Raw genomic sequence first — 14747 nt, 5'->3', positions numbered from 1 at the left:
CCAATAGATGCAAGGGATTCCACAATACCCTTTATCTTCAGCGCATAGTCATTCACAGACATGCTCTTTTTCTCCACAGTATGAAGTTCATTCTTCAACTGTATCTTACGTGCCTTGGTATTTGTTTCATAGAGCTTTACCAAGGTGTCCCACGCCTCCTTGGGGGACTTGGCATCTTGAATGTGCCCAATCATGGTGTCCTGTATACTAATGGAAAGCCAATACATAACCTTCCTGGCTCCTTGGTTCCAGTCTTTAAACTCTTTCACATCTGCACAGCAGTCGGATTTATATCCAGTATCTCCGGTGCCTCTTCATGCTCACCTTCTATGTAGTCCCAATAGCCTTTTCCCATCAAGAAATTAGTCAACCTGAACCTCAAAGCATGGAAGTTATTCTTCTCCAGCTTCTCAGCCACAATCTGTGTTATGCCATCATTAGACATCTTGCCAAACACACAATTTTACCAGAAACTGCACTCTGGTTTTTTTCTGCACAACTGCTGTATTTTCTGCACAGCGGTACTGCAGTCCACTCAAATGTCACAACTAGTGACCTCAATGTGCATACATACACCCAATGGAAACTGTAGACCTCTTTGCAGCATCCACAGTGTCTGCACAGTCAATCTGTCTTCCTGCAATTCTTAAAACAGAGTTCTGCAGAGAATCGATGACTTACCCGCAGTGCTCGAAATCGCCTGCTTTCTGAAAAACGGAGGTCCAGACGCGCCCGAATCGCGTTTTCGGCCCGAAAATTGATGTATATTTGACCTATAGCTTTACTCCCGCGAAGAAAGCTCCTTAATCAGAGACCGTTTGCCGGTGCCTCCTGTAGAGCTCCCGACAAGGGTGTAGTCACCAACACAATAGGGAGGAAGAGTAGTTGAAGCTCTTACCCTCGTACCGCTTCCTGTGGTTCTCTTGCTTGCAGCTCAGCCCTTAGCACGAACTAGGCTCTGATACCATGAAAAGATGCAGGGGGGAAGAGAGCTTGAGCTCTTGCAAGCACACACACACACTCACAAAACCCTAATAGAGAACACACAAGGTGAGAGGCTGAAAATCTTCTTCTTCTCTAAACACTCAACACACCATATACAAGAATAAGAGTACACACAATATGAAAGGTACTCAACCAATACATACACGGGTTCTCTATAGTGTGAACCCGACTAAATGAGCTGCCGCTATAACTATGCCAGTCTCTAGAATGGCTATCACATAGCCTGTCATCCCACTGGCCGCATATCTCCCATGATCTCACCAACCATGCTAGTGGTGTAAGTGTGGGGCCTATCCCCCAGGCGGGTCATCAGTGTCCACCGCCTCACTAGAGCTCGATATCTCAACACACTCGATACGACAACCCTCTCTTCTCTTCATCACCATTCAAGTATCGCAACACCCTTGTCACCATAGTTTGCATCATTACCATTTCCCGTCGCCTGAAAACAGCGGTGTGGTGACCCCTCGATGAGCCGTGTAGCATCGTGACCCCGCTCCGCCAAGATCCGTGCATTAAACCCACCCCCCTTCTTGGACCATGCCATGCCGCGACCACCCCCGCAGGAGCCACTGCCACAGCACACAACCTCGGAGCCCTGTCGTGCACCGTGCCGTGGAAGTATTTGTCTAAGTGTCTGCATGGGCATACAACATCAGGGTGACAAGATAAAGTGCATGGTGGTGTCGGAGAAGATGGTCGTTCGGTACCAGCTTGGAAAGCAACAACTCTCTATTATCTTTCCTTACAGACGTTGGAAGCTGACTGGAGGCGAATGGCAAGCACTCGATTCGGACATCAACGATGCAGAACAGCTTGATGTACATGTTAGCACGCAAGCTGATGTGTGGGATATCGTAGTAAATGCTGATTGGAATATGGCGAACCTAAGGGAGTACTTAGGCCTTAGGTTTGCACTGAAAGGTGACTTTTCATTTGTGATTGATAACACACCTCTACGTAAGAGGAAAGAGGCATCTTACTTTTGTAAAAGCATTCCCTTCCCCAGATGTATCCATATCAAGCAAGCTATGTAACAGATTTTGAGAGATTAATTCAAAACAATTTTGGCTACTCGCAATTTGCGTTCAATTTTGTGCACTTTTAAGTTTTGTCGCGTGTTTTTATTTTTTTGGAGGTTTTAAGTGAGTTTTTAAACATAAAAAAGGTTTTAAAGACCTCTTTATAAGTCACTTTTGGCCACTTTGAGTTCATCTCCTCACTCTCGGCATCTTTGTGGTCCCCTCGCCTTCTTCGCTACTCAAGCATGGCCACCCCCGCCCAAGCTCTCCTATCTCAATTGCACAAGCTTGACCTCGGTCACTTGATCGAGAAGCTTGCACCCATCTTTCAGACATCTATTGACATGGAAGGCACCGCCGAACTCCATAATGACGTGTTTGGGGCGTTCACTAGCTACATGGACACATACATGGCTGAATATTGTGTCAACTTTGAAGACGAGGAGGGAACTTGGGTGCCTGTGGATCTTATCAAGCATACCTACAAAGCGGACAAAAATTTCAGGTTCAGGCTTGCAAGATTCCTCAAAGGCCTTAGTAGCGCATATCTAAGGGAGGAGGAAGAAGATAACCTGGTAGGTCTTGGAATGGGCAACATTGGCACAAGTTTTTTGAGGTGGGACATGACTCTTGCCCTCCTGATCTTAGAGGGAACAGAGAAAAGCAAGGGAAAGAGGAAGGCCACTCCTCCAAAGAAAGCCACACCTTATCTCTTGATCAAGGAAGCTGACCCAAAGGAGGAGATTGTCACCCCAGTGCAAGAAGCATCTCTTGCACTTGTGACTCTGGCGGAAGAGCCGCAAGCTGAGGCTGTGAAACGGGACATCGAAGGAGACGATGTCATGGATGAAGTTCCAGAGCTCGAAGTGCGAACTCTACACCCCATCATAGTAGAAGGTGTAGAGTTCTTATTTTTGGATGACATCGCCCATGTCCTTGGGCTGCACCAGGATGAAACTCTCTCAGTCATTGCTATGTACGCGGGCATGCGAGACACACAACAGCCGTCCAAAGATGATGACATCCACATTGACTTCAGTTCCGCAGATGTCACAAAGGTGCTTGCGCTCCCGGAAAATCATGCCTCAATAGAGTCCCTTGTGGCAGAGACTCTTGTACAAATATCCGAGTGCAAGGATTTCTACAAGAGTGTGCCAGAAACTAGCTTTGCCCCTCACAAGCCGCTTGCCATTTCGGATTCCGTCAGTTTCGGGAGCATCAATATTAGTGATGCAGACCTTTGCGGATCATGATGATGCCACTGAGGTAGTACACCCAATTTCTTCCCTTCTTAATTTGTAATTTTTTGAAGTCAACTCATTCTTCTATCTACTTTGTAGACCGCAAGAGAAATGGACTGGTTCGCAAGCCGAAAGGGTGGAGCACGAAAGGAGGTGGAGGGGAAAGATGCTGCGCTATGGCACTACATCCCGAGCTTCAATGCCGAGATGCTTCGCGTAATTCACAACGACTTTTCAAATGATGCGCAAGCTGAATTTTTGAAGTGCAGAGCCCTAAGCGCCATCCTGTCTGAAGCCCCTATAGCTCAAAATGCCCATAAATGTATTCTTGTAAATAGGGAAGCAGCTATCTATAGCTTTGGTGATAAAGGTTCAGGGTCTTTCCTAGGATTTTGTGGCCTTAGCCTTGGACAAGGCATCACTGATGCCAAAGAGATAGCCGAACGCATTGGTGACAAACCATCAGTAAAGATTCTCACCCACGAGGCTTTCACCAAGCTCATCAAGCGAGTTGGCTAGATCCAATGTACTCATTTGCCTTCTGTGAAAATCAAACAATTAATGACATCAAGATGTTTTTCGAGCTGATTTTAAGTTTTATCTTCTTGATGTGTTTATATGTGGTTGTCGTGTCCTGTCATGATGTTTCAATCAATTTTTGTGAACGCTCGTCTGTGAAAATCAAACAATTAATGACATCAAGATGTTTTTCGAGCTGATTTTAAGTTTTATCTTCTTGATGTGTTTATATGTTCTGGTCGTGTCCTGTCATGATGTTTCAATCAATTTTTGTGAACGCTCGTCTGCCACCGCCCGTCCGACTTTGGCTCGACTCGACGGGCCGATTTCTCCCGTGTATGGCCCCAGAAGGGTATATCAACTGTGCGGGGTGCGCCGGGGCCGAGGGGGGGGCCGGTGGTCGCTCCGTGGAGCCTGTGTGCCACGGAGCGACTTTTGGCTGTTTGACCTGGTCAAACAGCCAAAAGTCGCTCCGTGGCACACAGGCTCCACGGAGTGACCACCGGGTCAAACAGCCAAAAGTCGCTCCGTGGCACACAGGCTCCACGGAGCGACCACCGGCCCCCCCCCCTCGGCCCCGGCGCACCCCGCACAGCTGATATACCCTTCTGGGGCCATACGCGGGAGAAATCGGCCCGTCGAGTCGAGCCAAAGTCGGACGGGCGGTGGCAGACGAGCATTCACATGAGGTCGAATGTACATAGCGACAACAATTACATGCAAAAGACTACAATTACCTTGACAAGACAACAATCACTTGCAATAGAAAATAACTTTTCTGAAAATAGACATGGTTTTTCATTAATCAAATTGAGATTACAAAACACGGTTTGTTGCATTACAAGGCTTCCCCTATCTAGTGAAAGAGAGCTTCCTCTCCACGGATACGCCTAGCTAGATGAAGATCAGATGGCTTCAAAGTGACGCGTTTTGCATGCACCATGCACAAAACCGCGTCTTGGAAAAGCGAAACCAAAATATCCTCGGCACCTTGTTGCAGAGCACCTAGTGCCGCCGCTTGCACACGATTGACATCCCGGTGCTGGTAGTGGATAATCTCTTTGACGAGACGCCCAAAAGGTGCCTTTGGAATAATTGGTGTGCAGGTCTTTTGATATTTGCGAATTTCTCTAAGGGCAACTGTCCCTGGTCTCCACCTTTGCTTCTTCTGCGTTCTTGGGGGCGGTGGTGCTTGCGCGTGGCGAGTCCAAGCTGGCGTGTCATTTTTAAACTTCTGTCGCTGCTCTTGGAAGTTATCGGAAGGGGGTTGTGTGCGTTTAGGAATGGTTTTCCCCTTCTTAGCCTTTGCAGGTGTTGGAGTTTTCTTTGCCTTTGCAGATGGAGTCTTCGGAGCTGCTCGCTCCTTTGCCTCCTTCCTTACTCGCTCCTCTTCATCTTTCCTGTCTTTTTCCTCACGAAGCCTCCGTGTGTTTGCTGCCCTGGCTTCTCGTTCAAGCTTCTGTCTCTTATTTTCTACTTCCTCAGCTGAGAGTTTTCTCTTTCCTTTACCAAGTGCACGAGCCAAGACTCTGTCTAGCATTGCATTGACAATCCTATTGCTCGGCAGGTGCTCCCTTTCTACTGTGTCTTCATTTCTCCTCTTTGTATATTCTGCTCGAAGACTTTGTATAGCCGCTTCCAAAATTGTGTCATCTTCGTATCCGGACATTCGCAGGTCAGCAACAAATCCGTGAGCTTTTCTGTTAAGCCAATCCTCCTCCGCAGCAAAGAATGCTAATCTTCTCTTGTTGCTTGCGGCGGCCTGAGCTTCTTCTACAGCCTTCTTATCTGCCTCCGCCTTCCTAACTGCCTCGTCTTCTTCCTCCTTCTTGGCAGCCTCATCCTCCTGTGCTTTCTTTGCTGCCTCGTCCTCTTGAGTTCTGACGGTCTCTTCGGCTTCTTTTCTTGCTCTCTCAGCTGCCTCCATGTCCTCTGCTTCTTTGTGTAATCTCTTCGCTTCTTGGCATTCTTGGGCTTCTTGGGCCTCTCGCTCAAGCCTCACATGCTCAGCTTCCAGATCCACTTGGGCTTGCGGGTAAATGTTTGGGATTGCAGTTCTATGTGCCACCGGTAAGGGCCCGAGGTCTTTGAAAATGTCATCCTGCGTATTGGAGGGAGGATCATTTGGGGGCTCCATGTGCGTGAGATATTAGTGCACGAGCGAGAGAGAGAGAGAGAGCGCGCGCGAGAGAGTCAAGGGGAGAGGAAGAGAGAGAGCTCACAAGTCAAGACTTTTAAAAATGACTATAAAACTCATTGATATTTATAGGGGGCCAAAATTACAAAAAAGTCAATTTACAAAATGAACGCGCCAAAAAGTGGCAAACAAGAATTATTGGGTGGGTAACCACACACGGCCATTTCTTAGTCGACCCCACTGTGCCATTGCCTCGCTCTTTCACGTGCCATTGACGCATTGCACCCTTCTCTTTCGCCTTGCACCTAACACCTTCATGATTTTGCGCCTCAAAGACAAATTTCCGGCTCGCTTTTGGGCCTTTCTCCCAGTAAGTGCACGGTAAAACCAATTGAACATTTCCTGAAATGCATTGCTGCGAACCTTGCCACCACCATGACCCGTGTTCTTAAAATAGGCCGCCTTGGCTTGGTAATGTGATCGTTCCATGCCTTGGTTGCTCCAGAGTGCAAGAGACCCATATTCATCTAGAAAGAAGGAACTGTGCGCATAGAGAATATGCATGTAGTGTGTTATATGAGTTTCCCCCCAAGCATCGATCATTTCTTCTGTGAATCTGTCAATCGAAGTCTTGAATGTAGCTATCTCTGCTTCATCAAGATACGGGCGCTCAAGAAGCCTCATCATCTCATCACAAGCTTCCCACACATGTGCACGCTTCAATCCTAGTGTCACCTCATTGCCTCGATAGGTTGTTACATCACAAATCTGCTTCCATAATTCAAAATGTGTATGGCTTTGAGCCTCACCATAGTTTGAGAGCAGGTGTCTTGCTTTTGCACCACCCATACATATCTTATTAGGGTTATCTTGGGTACTTGATGGGTTTTTGCGATCCTTAGAGAGGGTGACAGCACCTGCGTGAAGCCCCACGGATGATAAAATAACTTCAAGCTCTTGGATGCCCTGTTCTCGCCGTGACTCTGGCTCCATGTTCCAAGCATAATTGATGTGGAGCATCAACAATTTGTCCAGAATTCTAAGTCTTGCGTGCAAGGTACACACATGTACTCGCGACAGTGGAATTGAAAGAATAGGGTTCCAAGTAGCATCCTCCTCTGCGCGAGATGGTGCCTTGCTTTGATTGCAGCTCATAATTCCATTGAGCCAGACGTGCATACCCTTCCCTTTTTGTAATTGATTTGAGCCCTTTGCACTTGCCTGCTTACGACCTTTCACCTTGGTTGCTTGTTTGGCCTTCCCCACTGCGACACTTGGCATCCTTGGATGACAACAAAAGATGCATGGAAACAAAGTGTTAGCACCGCTTTTAGTTCCCAACATGCATTTGAGGGTCTTGAGATCACCACCAAGGTGCCACTCTATTTCAAAGTGACCAGTGCCAGGCACATGCAAGACTTCACCATTTGATTGCCTGTGTATCACTCCTTGAATACCTGTACGGGTGAAGTACCACCTCAGACTATCATGGTCCTCGTGCGGAAGGGTCCATGCCGCCTGCCACCATATGTTCTTCTCAGACTGCACTCCAAAGTAATCTTGCTTGCGTCGCTTTGTGTGCAAGTTATTCTCCGCATCACCTGTTTCATCTTCGCCGTCTAAGCTCTTTCGCTTCAATGCCCTGCTCATGAGTGTCAGACTTGTACGTTCCACCCTTTGGCCCTTTACAACCTGACATTCATCCAATTTGAGGACAAATATAGCCTTTCCATCCGTCTCCTCTAATGTCATATCATAAAACTGAATCATAGCTCATTGAAGTGCCTCCACCTCGACGTAAACATTGTTAAACTTGTTGTAAGCAAAATCTTTTGAATTTGACATTGGCATGCTACCATCCACCCATCTGTAGCCGCCTAGCAAGTCGGCAATATTGTTGTTTGCTGACTTCCTTGCCATAACTATACTGTATGGTGTTGGAAGTATAGATCGTGTCATTCCTTTGCCTCGTAGACGTGCTGTGATGCAAGTATACAAAGCCCTGTATCCCTTATCACTGATACCTGCTGTGTCGCACACAGTGAGCATGTCAATGGGACTGACAATCTGCTCGAATTCCTTGAGAAAATACTTTTGAATCCTGTCACGCAACGCACCATTTACTGGATTGGTTATCATATTGATTACTTTCTGCTCTGGAATAATGTGCTCAAGGATAGACTCCTCAGTATTGGAACAACCTAATATTGCTTTAGCACATTCCCTGGACATCACATAGTTCAGAGTCAATGACATAACTATATGAAAAAGGAATGTAATGCTAGTTTTGAAGCTGTGATTACTTTGTTTGACGCACACGTCGCTTGCGAGCCCCCCCATCTTTGGAAAGAAGACTCAGAGGCTTGCGCTTTCACTGCCTTGCATTATATCCCACGGGGAGGTGAGTGAAATGATTGACACGTCGGCGAAGGTTCCGAGTTGAGTTTCGAAGACGGAGATAGTTCTCTATAGCTCGATCCCTCCTTTCCACACCTTTATCAAGCTTCATCTTCTGCTCTGCATCCTCCTTCTCTAGATCCTTGACTCGAGCCAGCATATGTTCCTTTGTGGCCATGAAAGTTGACGCACATTCTTCCTTTTCTGCCTTGCATAATTTTAGAAGCTTCCTGAGGTGATTTTGATTTGAGAGTTCCTGCAAGTACAAAGAATAGAGCCTCTGACAGTACCCTAAGAAACCATTATAACCATCACCCAAGAAGCGTACGACTTGCGTGATATTACGAAAAGGGGGAGGTGCACCAGTCTGTGGATCAAGGGGATAAATGCTTCCATCAGTCCAAAGATCAATGGCTTTTGCACCTTGAAGTCGTAGCCAGGGATTTCATATTCACGTGATCACAGCCTTTTTTCTTGTGATCACAGCTATTGTTCACAAATCTCAATGTTCACAAAATTCACAGTTCTCAAATCCTAGAGGGTGGGATGACCTGGTAACCCACAATTGGCCCGCCGGGCTACAAGTCTGGACCGCCGGGCCCGCCGGGCGCGCAGAAGCCCGCCGGGCCCGACTCCCGGCCCGGCGGGCCATATTGTGGTATAAAAGAGTGGTCCAGGGGGTCACTGTTCACAGAATCTTCCTTGTACTTGGTGTCAGTGGTGCTAGTGTGATCTATTTGAGGTAATTTTTAAGTTGAAAGTGTTGGTGTCATTTAATTTTTTGCATATGCTTAAGTTTAAGGTTGTTTGTGATGCATGTGCATGTGTCGTTAAATGTTAAGAGGCCCGCTGCAGATGGCCGAGCGATTGGCTAGGTCTGCTGATGTGCACTCTTAATATTTAACTTATGTAGAAGTTTTCGTTGTGGCACGGTATCTGCAAATGGTCGGTTTACTGACTAGGTTTGCAGTTACCAAGTTACAATGCGGCTTTGTTTTTGTTAAATGCTTTGAGAGCCCGCTGCAGATGGCCGGTTTACTGGCTAGGTCTGCTGATGTGCGCTCGTAGCATTTGACATGTGTGATGCTTTGCTACTTAGTACGGTATCTGCAGATGGTCGGTTTACTGACTAGGTCTGCTGACACCAAGCTATGTGGTGAAGTTTGTTTTTGTTATTTGGTTTGATAGTCATCTGCAGATGGTCGGTATACTGACTAGGTCTGCTGACGATGTGTCAAAGCATTTAACTTGTGCCATAGTTTTCATCTTAATGCGATATCTGCAGATGGTCGGTATACTGACTAGGTCTGCTGACGTCAAGTTAAGTCGTAAACTTGTGTTTTGTGTCTGTTTTTGACGATGACTGTGATTATTTAGTTTGCATGACATGAGTCATAAGTGTGTTGGATGTAGAAATCTCTTAGTTAGCTTACAAATAGCATTTTTTGTGGTTATAAATGTTGCAACTATTTGTCAATTATATTGTGCAGATTGATGGCGACGCTTACTCCTGAAATCAAGAAATCAATTCGTATCAAACTCGTTACCCTCATTAGTTGCTTGTCACCTAATCACATCGAGGGTATTGTGTCTGATAGGAATCGATTTGAGCAAATATTAGGTGAGGTTGTCCGCGCAGTGAAAAATATTCATGAGGGTGCTGATGGAGCAACCATCAAGCATTTTGTTACTAGCATTGTGGGCAACATGCCTAGATGCGCTGTTGACCTAGGTGACGACAGACCAGCGGAAACAAATGAATCCAAGCTGGAGCACTTCCACACAAAATGGAAGGTAGAGAAAGAGAGGTCCAAGCGTGCAAAGGCCATAGACACCCAAGCTATCCTGAGCAAGAGAGCTCGCAAAGAGCTGGACCGGCCTGCTGATGAACAAGAAGATTTATCATCTGGTGCACGTGAGGTCTCTAAAGGCACCCACTTGCAGCGCACAATGCATAATACTAACTGCAGCATGACAATTGGGTTGCCTGCAGAGGCCATCATCACAGAAAAGAAGATGGGCTCTGGATCGTACGGCGTTGTACATAAATGCCATATTCAAGGTGTCTCCTGGTTTCCAGAAGGCATTTCTTATTGTGCAAAGCAATTCCTTGGTAGCCGAAGGGCTCAATTGAAGTCTTTTGCTCAGGAGGCTTCAATCGACCTAACCCACAGGGGCATAGTGCGCGCCATTGGGCACACAAGGAAGGAGCCATGGATACTGCTCTTCCCCCTCTTTAATGGGGGAAGTCTTGGAGATATAATGGAGTGTGTTCCGCCTCCTAAGGGGACCCTCAGTTCCATGCTTGCTGCAGACAAAGGCAACAGATACAAGAAAAAACAAGTGGCTCCTCATGAAATGGAGCGATACAAGTCTTTGATTTTTCATGCTCCCGAGCTTATCTGTGCCCTTGTGAATACCATGGCCTTTGCACATGCTGAAGGGATCATCCACAATGATTGCCACCCCTGGAATATAATGATAGATTTCACCAAAGAAGGGGTGCCACGGGTAGGCATCATTGACTGGGGTCTTGCATTGAGGGATGGGATTGAGTTCAAACCCACAAATATCGCCAACAAAGCAGAGCACGATCAACGCCCCTGGAGAGCCCCTGAGCTCGCAGATGTAAGGTCCCCTTGTCCATGGAGCAAGGCATCAGATGTCTTCTGCTTGGCTTGGGTGATTGAAAAGTTTACATTATTTTGTGCTGAGTTTGCAGAAATGACCAAAGTGCCGTGGGTGGGTAAAACTGCCATCCACACAAATTTGATTAAGGAATGGACGGCTGCCTATATGACGCCATCAAAGGAAGATAGGAAGACCATGGCAGATTTTGAGGAGCAATTGAAGAATTTGGAAGTGTCACCTGCTGCATGCTTACGTCCACTATCTGAGATGACACCACACTTATTATAAAGCCTCTTGTAAATGATATGTTTTGGTTGGCTATCTATTCCATGACCTGCCTTTAATCGACTGACACTATTTTGGTCCCAATTGTTAGATATTGTTTTGATCCCAATTCTCTCTCTCTCTCTCTCTCTCTCTCTCTCTCTCTCTCTCTCTATGAGTATTTGAAAATAACAAGTTTGCAGTAAATAAACATTGATTTTATAAACTTATACCTAACATCTGAAAATAACTTTAAAGCTATTCCTAAATTAACATTGATTCTATAAACTTAAAGTGTACATACTTTTTCTCAGATGGCTGATAATAATGAAGCCGCAAAGAAGGCATTTGAACGCTTAAAGCAAATCTCGAGCAGTGGCACTGTGAATGATGCGGCACGTATTGCCGGACGCACCTCCAAATGGGCACCGGCCCATGGATTACAGTATGCCCAAGTAAACAAGAATGTGTCCAAAGAGATGGTCAAGAGCATCTGGCCTGACGTCTCCAATGATGCCATAAAAAAAGGGCGCTTGAAGCTGACACAATGTAGTGTTCCTTTAATTATCGAGCATGCGGAGCGCATTTTTGTGGATGTCATGGCCCAACCCATGCATCACGGTGACTGTCCCTTCTGGTTTGCTAAAATGCTATATGCACAATTTGTGCAGAATTCAGTTGTAGACTTTAGCTCTCGACCTCCTCATCTACATGTGGAAGACATTCGGAGTGAGTCAATCACTATGCCTCGAGATGAGTTGCAACTGGCCATTCTTGGAGCCTCAATGGAAGTTCATCACACGGTTGATGAGCTTCAAACTCAAATCAACCAAATTAGAGGCACCCAAGGCCCTCAACAGACGGAAGCAGCACCAGAGCGCGGGCAAGCACCTGAAAGTTCAAGCGCTAGAGATATACTAAGAGAGAACAAGCTCTTGAAGAGACGCATAACGCAAATGGAGGAGCAAGGCCATGCAAACTCTCCTATGACGGCATTTGAACACCCGAATAGTTTGGAGCAACCACCTCTACATGGGCACGAAAGTGGCGGACCATGCCCTATTTGTTATAGTTTCTTTCACTCATGGTCTGGCCACTACACTGTCCCATGTGGGCACATGTACCACTTGACCTGTCTTTTGCAACACATGGTCAACAGTACTACGTGTGCTTTGTGCGGCAAAGAATTTCACAAAAATTTGTATATATGTTTTAAATTGGGTGCCGACCATGATCGGTTGACCAATGCACGACACATGGACGAGTTAGAGCCGCATTTAAACTTATCTCTCTCTTAAATGCAACCCTGGAATTTAACAAGATTCGGCAACTTTGTTCAAAAGATTTCCAATGCTCTCTCTCTCTCTCTCTCTCTCTCTCTCTCTCTCGCACACACACAAACACATGCACACAGATTACTTTGGAGTGTGTCAAAACTAACATGATTTCGTATTCTAAGTTTAACATGACATGACTAAAAACCATACTCTCTAAATTGACACTAACATGTTTGATATCCAGTTGTTGCAAGACGGATTACATTGGAGTGTGTCAAAACTAACATGATTTCGTATTCTAAGTTTAACATGACATGACTAAAAACCATTCTCTCTAAAATGTTCACCAACATGTTTGATATCCAGTTGTTGCAAGACGGTTTACATTGGAGTGTGTCAAAACTAACATGATTTCGTATTCTAAGTTTAATTTGACATGACTAAAAACCATACTCTCTAAATTGATCACCAACATGTTTGATATCCAGTTGTTGCAAGACGGATTACATTGGAGTGTGTCAAAACTAACATGATTTCGTATTCTAAGTTTAACATGACAAGACTAAAAACCATTCTCTCTAAAATGTTCACCAACATGTTTGATATCCAGTTGTTGCAAGACAGATTACATTGGAGTGTGTCAAAACTAACATGATTTCGTATTCTAAGTTTAACATGACAAGACTAAAAACCATTCTCTCTAAATTGATCACCAACATGTTTGATATCCAGTTGTTGCAAGACGGATTACATTGGAGTGTGTCAAAACTAACATGATTTCGTATTCTAAGTTTAACATGACAAGACTAAAAACCATTCTCTCTAAAATGTTCACCAACATGTTTGATATCCAGTTGTTGCAAGACGGATTACATTGGAGTGTGTCAACTAACATGATTACATCAAACGTGACGAGCGTCTGCGGGTGGCTTTACTAACACCAAAATCGGGTTGCAAGTTTTCTTCTATCTCTTCAATAAAGCACAAGTTATCGCTCGTATGTGGGACATTAGGCTCTACATCTCCATTCTCTTCTGCATCATACTCATACTGAGTAATGTCATATGTCCACTTAGGCATCTCTTCGTTGTAATCATCTGACTCAATTGACTTCACCAATTTATCATTACAATACATATACACCAACTTCTCAGCTCTATCACTCAATAAACGATTTCTGCTAATAGAATGCACATACTTGTAACTGCTCCAATTACGTTCAGAACTAGAATTTGAAGCACATTGCGCAAGCACTCTCACAGCTAAGCGTCGCAAAGTTGGAACACTTCCCCCATTCAACATCCACCATTTCCAAGCAGGCTGTTCCTTAGCAAGCTTTTGCACAAACTCCAAGGCAAATCTATCTTCTTTCAATTTATACTTGGTTAGCTCAATTACCGCTGTTGCTTGCTCATCTGAACCTTCATAAAATCGCTCCACAACATCATAGAAATCATCGATTACCTCCTCATCTAGGGCATTCACGTCCATATGCCAGTATTCTGGGTCAAGACAATATGCAACACTATGCAATGGACTATGTGCTCCTACCCACCGAGCGCTTACATACTTGGCCAAGATATTTCTCCTTGCTCTGGTGAATGGAGGACTCCAATGCTTGACAACAGTTTTAGTGGGCTCCTCTGGGTTTGCGAGGCTTTCTTGAATGGACCACCACGCCATCCAAACCTTCCCGATATTTGGCAATCTAGAATCCAACTGGCGCAAAGCAAGCATAACTGGCATCATAACATGATAACAATCTGCTGCTTCCTCCCATAAACTACGATCCGATATCAAAGATCGCATGTACCTCACCTTTTCTTTAACCTTTTCGGACTGGTCAACCTCCCACTCAGAGAAGCCAGCACACACAAAGGTTTCCATCACTGCATTCCTATTTCTTAGGAGAGATTGAAGCATATAAAAATTAGTGCAAAATCTGGTTTCACAAGGCAACTTTAGCATAGTTTCCATGCGTTGACGATACATATCTAAAACACGTTGCCGTTTGAGCACAAATTTGACAATCTTACTTGCACTATCGATAATCTCCTTGAACCACTCTGTATCAGCATTTTTGTACCAATCTTGTAACACCAAGTTAAGGCTATGAGTGTTACAACCAAATGTATAGATATTGGAAAATCGAGATTCCAACATATGACCTGCTGCTCGACAATTAGCTGCATTATCCATAATCACTTGAAGTACATTTTCAGACCCAACTTGGTCGATAGCATCACCAATGATA

This window comes from Cibotium barometz, chromosome 49 (assembly GCF_041138505.1).
Source record: "Cibotium barometz isolate CiBa-2024 chromosome 49, ASM4113850v1, whole genome shotgun sequence".
Lineage (NCBI taxonomy): Eukaryota > Viridiplantae > Streptophyta > Polypodiopsida > Cyatheales > Cibotiaceae > Cibotium > Cibotium barometz.
This window is presented reverse-complemented; position numbering follows the sequence as displayed.